General features: G+C 34.8%; 1 protein-coding gene across 2 annotated transcripts in view; it reads right to left on the bottom strand.

Moving 5' to 3' along the window:
- The window catches only part of LOC116851978 (trimeric intracellular cation channel type 1B.1), a 179486-nt gene that overhangs the window by 133222 nt on the left and 40180 nt on the right, over positions 1-6084 (bottom strand). The gene's annotated exons all lie outside the window — the stretch shown is intronic.

The raw sequence follows: 6084 nt of genomic DNA, 5'->3' as shown, positions 1-6084 counted from the left end.
CTCAAAGGCTTGTAAACAATATTTGGTTGACAGATGTTGACACTTCACGTTACAGCAAAAATCAGCTGTCGTCGTCAACCATTTATAGCACCTAGAGCCATCTTTTGAAAACGGACCGAACTAAGTTGTACACCCAATATTTAGTACAACTACAAAAATAAACTATTTATAATTCTAATATTTCATATAATAAAAGAGAAGTTAGAGATACATGCATAAAATATTTATGTAAAATATGTTTACCTATGTATTGACATTACAAAACATTACAATTTAAAAAACATTTAAAGAAACATTTTTAAAACGTTAAAAATAATGGGATAAGTACTTCTTTTTTCATTAAAAAGATGTTTTTTAACGTTTTTTAATGTTTGAAAAAATGTTTTTATTTTTAATATTTAATAAACATTTATTTTAACATTTAGAAAAAACGTTTTTTAAATAGTAAATGTTATGTTTATTAAATATTAAAAAACAAGACAAACGTTAAAAAACGTTATTTTAATGAAAAAAGAGAACTTGTCTTATTATTTTTAACGTTTTAAAAATGTCTTTTCAATTTTTTAAAAATGTTATTTTAAATATTGTTTGCTCATTGAATAACAGAAATAACTAATAAATAAGTAAAAAATATATTATTGGGAGTACAAATAAGTCTCCGCCGTTTGACAAAAGATGGCCCCACCAGTAAGTTATGGTTGAAATTGTCAGATGTAAAACGTCATATCGTAAGGTTGGACATCTGGCAACACCATAACCTTGAAGTATTAACGATTTTGTATCAGCATCACATAATTTCTTTCGTGCGAAAATGTCGAATTTTGAGCCGAATAAGCGTCATTTGCGGGAACTTTTGATTTAATTGTTTAATTTGAAGAAATCTGCAGCTGAGGCGCATCGATTACTTGTAGAAGCATATGGTGAGGCTGCTTTAAGTGAGAGAAGTTGTCATGAGTGGTTTCAAAAGTTTAAGAACGGTGAGTTTGATGTCGAAGACAAAAACGTAGCGGAAGACCGAAAGTGTACGAAGACGCGGAATTGGAAGCATTATTGGAGGAAGATTCGTGCCAAACGCAAGAAGAACTTGCACTTACATTAGGAGTGACTCAACAAGCAATTTCACATCGTTTAAAATCGTTGGGAATGATTCAAAAGGAAATTGGGTTCCATATGAACTGAAGCCGAGAAACGTTGAACACCAATTTTGCACATGTGAAATGCTGCTTGCCAGGCATAAACGAAAGGGTTTTCTGTATAGTCACTGGTGATGAAAAATGGATCCACTACGATAACCCAAAGAAGAAAAAATCATGGGGACCACGTGGCCATACTTCAACATCGACAGCCAAGCCGAATATTCATGGAAAAAAACTCATGTTGTGTATTTGGTGGGATCAGCTTGGTGTCGTGTATTATGAGTTGCTCAAACCGAACGAAACCATTACTGGGGCTCTTTACCGAACACAATTGATGAGATTGAGCCAAGCACTCAAGGAAAAACGCGCCCACTACTACTCCAGACACGACAAAATTATTCTCCTGCATGATAATGCTCGTCCACATGTTGCGGCGCCGGTCAAAACGTACTTGGAAACACTCAATTGGGAAGTTTTACCCCATCCGCCGTATTCACCAGACATTGCTCCCTCTGACTATCACTTCTTTCGATCGATGACGCACAGCCTATCTGAGTAGCACTTCACATCATATGAAGATACCAAAAATTGGGTCGATTCGTGGATAGCCTCAAAAGATAAAGCGTTCTTCCGACGCAGTATCCGTATGCTGCCAGAAAAATGGGAAAAAGTAGTGACTAGCGATGGACAATACTTTGAATAAAACATAAGATACCGTTCTTTCACAATAAATGCCCAATTTTTTATAAAAAACGGCGGAGACTTATTTGTACTCCCAATATATTCGTAACATTTTTTAAATATTGCTGTAATATTGCCAAAGTAATATTTCAAATTAATGTCACTGCAATGCAATGTGTTGCAATGTCTCTGCAACGCTGCACTGCAAAATGCAATGTTGCAACGTTATTATTATATGAAAATATATCTATAAAAATAGTAAACTTATCTTTTTATTCGAAAAAGAAATTTGTTTATAACATGGTAAATTAAACATTATCATAACGTCATTTTGCAAAACTCATTTTGACGTCTTAAAACATGATGTTAAATACACGTCCAAGGACACATGACGTTACTGACTACCCAGATAAAAAATATTTTGACAATGATATCATAGTGCGCGCACGCAGTGCGTATAATCCGCACGGCTTGCACGCATATTATCATACAGATGCGTCCTTATATGAGACCCATATTGCTCGCACACGTGTGCGGGTCATATGAGTCTCCTCTGAGGACGCATCCCATACAGCACAGTAATGTTGAATCAATGTTGCAAAAATGTTGAATTGCAACAATGTTAATATTGCAGCAAACATTGAGAAACATTGAATCAACGTTGCATAAACCTTGATATAAAAATGTTCGCAATTATTGATTTTTCCTTGACATTTCAACGTCTTATTTATTCTTATTGTCTCATAATAAAAAACTAATTCCTAATGTTCTTATGTCTTATAACCCAGATAGAAAAATGTATTCATTCTGAACTTATATTGTATTCATATATCTTCAAACATGAGGACAAGAATAGACACCAATGCGGGCTCATATGCGCCTCAGAATATAGACATGTTATGATGTTACAAAAATACTTCATTTAATAGTAATAATCAACATCATGTCAAAAATTTGCAACATAATTTGTACATCATTTGTGTGCATCTGCTGCTCATGTCATGAGATCACGTAATGATCTTTAAAAAAGTATCAAATTGGAGTCATAGTATGAAGTCACATTGTAATGAAACATGATCATCACGCATTTCTATCTGGGAACTGCTAGAAACCGAAGATTGTCAAACACATTTTAAAACTTTCGCGAATCCTCCCTCAAAATCCCTTCGAATCCGAAGCCGTATGCCGATCACCCATCTATCCTGATTGCGTTGCTTAAGGGAGGTTTCTACCTTATTGGGTCAAAAAAATCGATTTTTTACATATTCTTAAAGATTGTACTTTCAAAAATATGTGGTAAAAATTTCAAGTCAAAATTCGAAAAATTGATCGAGTTACAGCTTGTTGAAAAGTCAGGTAACCTTGCGGAACGCTAGGGCGAAGCGCTGCGGCTTATATGTGTGTCACCCTCTTTTGGGTCTTTGCAACTGCTCTATTATTCTTTTGTTATATTTCTACGTGTTGGACATGTAAAAAAATATATGGGTTCTTGACTGAGAGCCGCTAAGAAAAACAATAAAGAACTTGGTGGTAAGGGTCCTGGAAAATTAACCGATACTTTAATAAATGAACTATCGACATACTACGGTTTGGCAAGAATCCGTAATTCTGATTCTGTCGATGCTATGAAAGATGCAATATGGGCTACTTTTTATGACAAGTGCTCGACGGATGAGAATCCACAACACCATAAGTGTCCGGTGAATCATCATGGTGTAAATGGAAACTAGCCGAAGCTAATAACGTTTTGTCAGAATATAAACATCCAGCTCCACTTACGTCAGGTCCAAGAAGTCATTCGATCTATTTATGAGGACTTATCGTCGGATTTATTGAAACGATATTTAGGTAGCCACACTCAAAACAATAACGAGTGTCTCAACTCTTTGATTTGGAGTTTTGTACCGAAACACATATTCTGCACAAGAAAAACTATCGAAAAAAAACTAATTCCATCATCATTTTTGGCAGCATGCATTTTAAATGAAGATTTTAATTCTGTGCTTCGAATAATGGAAGCCATGGGAATTAAGATTGGGATGAACGCGTCAATAATGGCTACAGACGAGACAATAAACCGATAAGAAACGCTGACAAACGTGCTCTCAAACGTACAACAAGCTTCAAAAGAAGCCCGATCTGCCCATCGATTGGAGATTGCAATAAAAAACGAGCTATATGAATAGGAAGAGGGAGTATTATACGGTCCTGGGATCACCGACTAGCTGTAAGTACTACTTAAACTTTAAACGCGTTTTTCTCGAAATGACGTTTTTGAAGCCGGTGAAAATTCTGTACAAATCACAAATCATGCGATCGATATGATTTTGATCTTAAAATGTTTGGAAATACCGCTTCTTTAAAGTAGACTAGAATAAAGAGAAAATATTGAAAATTTTTTGTTTATGAATAAATAACTGCAAATTTTTTCGTAAAAATAACACATTTTTTGTTTGAATGACTACAACTCACTAAGAAATTTTTGTAATTTTTTTATTTTAGTTATATGAAGCACAAATCTCTAGATTATAAAAAAATTTTTATTTTTTTTTCAGGTTATTTTTCAGCCTCTAAGAACTTCCACCAGCTAGCCATCTCGTTCCGCCGCACACTCCGCCCACCCGGCCCGCCCAGCTTGTCTATTACTTAAATTTTCGTAGCGATTTTTTTATGTTTAATTAAGATAAATTTAAATGTATTCCAAATGTATTTTAGAATTTTATCTTTAATAGTTCCCTTTCTATAAATTCCAAAAAATTATCCATTTTTCCTGGCGAACAAAGTAGAAACCCCCATTAACATGACGATCGAGTGGCACGCGGTGATTCCAATGACTCCAACGATGTTCTTACAATTTATGCGTATAAAATGTATACTTACAGTGTTCACAGTATATTATACCGTACCTAGCAAACGCGTTAATTCACCTATTTTATTTAATATCTCTAAAGTTTATTTAATTATTTGCAAAATGACTTCGACTATTCCTTCCACTTTAATGTTTTTTATGCATTTTTTTTATCGATACAGCTTTCATCAGACTCTATATAATAGAGAATATTATGAAATAAGAGAATATTCAGGGTTTGCGTAAAATTGCTTAAACATATTTCAATCTTATATATAAATAATAAGAAAAATATATATGATTATATTGTATGATATATTGTAATATAATATGTATAATATATATATATATATATATATATATATATATATATATATATATATTAATCTAATAAAATTTAATAATAATTTATTTTATTATTATTATATAATAACAAATTTTTCATTAATATTATCAATAATATAATTTTCAATAGACCTCAAATATTGTTGCAACATTGCAAAATATTGTTTTTGTTCAATATATTCAATATATATTGTACTTTTTGTTCAATATATATTCAACATTGTAGCTATATCTTGTAATCAATGTTGAAAAATCAACATAAATTTCATGCAGAAAAAACATTTACGCTTCTATCTTCAATATTGCAACGTCTCATCAACGTTTTTTTAACATTTTATGCTATATGGGAATTAATCAACTTTATTTGATTTGATTTTGTAACGGCCTTGCGTTACGTGCGGGGTAGTTTTAGTCGGTGCGATCCAAGGTTTCGCTCGATAAATGAAAAGCAGTGGTGTAGTTAATAATAAATGTGTAACTATATTCTAATATAAGAGTTATTTACAAGTATGTACATGTGAAGTTACGCCGCTGACGTGTGGTCGCGTTTTTGCTCTCGTCAAGAGCCTATGTTGTCGTCGCGGGATCAGTTACGAGCGTCTAGGCGCGAGCGCGGTCGCCGGGACGCGGCCGGGATTGTTTCGCGATGTCTCTCGCCTGTGTTATGAGTTTGTCGACTCGGCGGGATTTAAGCTTATTGTTGATCGGCTTTTAACCGAATCGGTTTCGAGGCGATCGTCGTCGCGGGATATCTCGTGACTTGTAAGTGTTAGAGATGTTATGCGTTGTCGGAGCGATGTTAGGTAAAGGATGTCGACGTCGCGTATGCACCTCGGTCGACGGTACGGTATACAGCAAGGATGTCGACGTCGCGTATCCACTTCGGTCGACAGAACGGTTTAGAGAAAGGGTGTCGACGTCGCGTATCCACTTCGGTCGACGGAACGATATATGGACAGGATGCCGACGTCGCGTATCCACTTCGGTCGACGGAACGGTTTAGAGAAAGGGTGTCGACGTCGCGTATCCACTTCGGTCGACGGAACGGTATAGGATTTCTAGGAGGTTGCGAGT

Source organism: Odontomachus brunneus, unplaced genomic scaffold (genome assembly GCF_010583005.1).
Source record: "Odontomachus brunneus isolate Ranch 3 - 2012 unplaced genomic scaffold, Obru_v1 Obru_scaffold_198, whole genome shotgun sequence".
In the NCBI taxonomy this organism is placed as follows: Eukaryota; Metazoa; Arthropoda; class Insecta; order Hymenoptera; family Formicidae; genus Odontomachus; species Odontomachus brunneus.
This window is presented reverse-complemented; position numbering and strand designations above follow the sequence as displayed.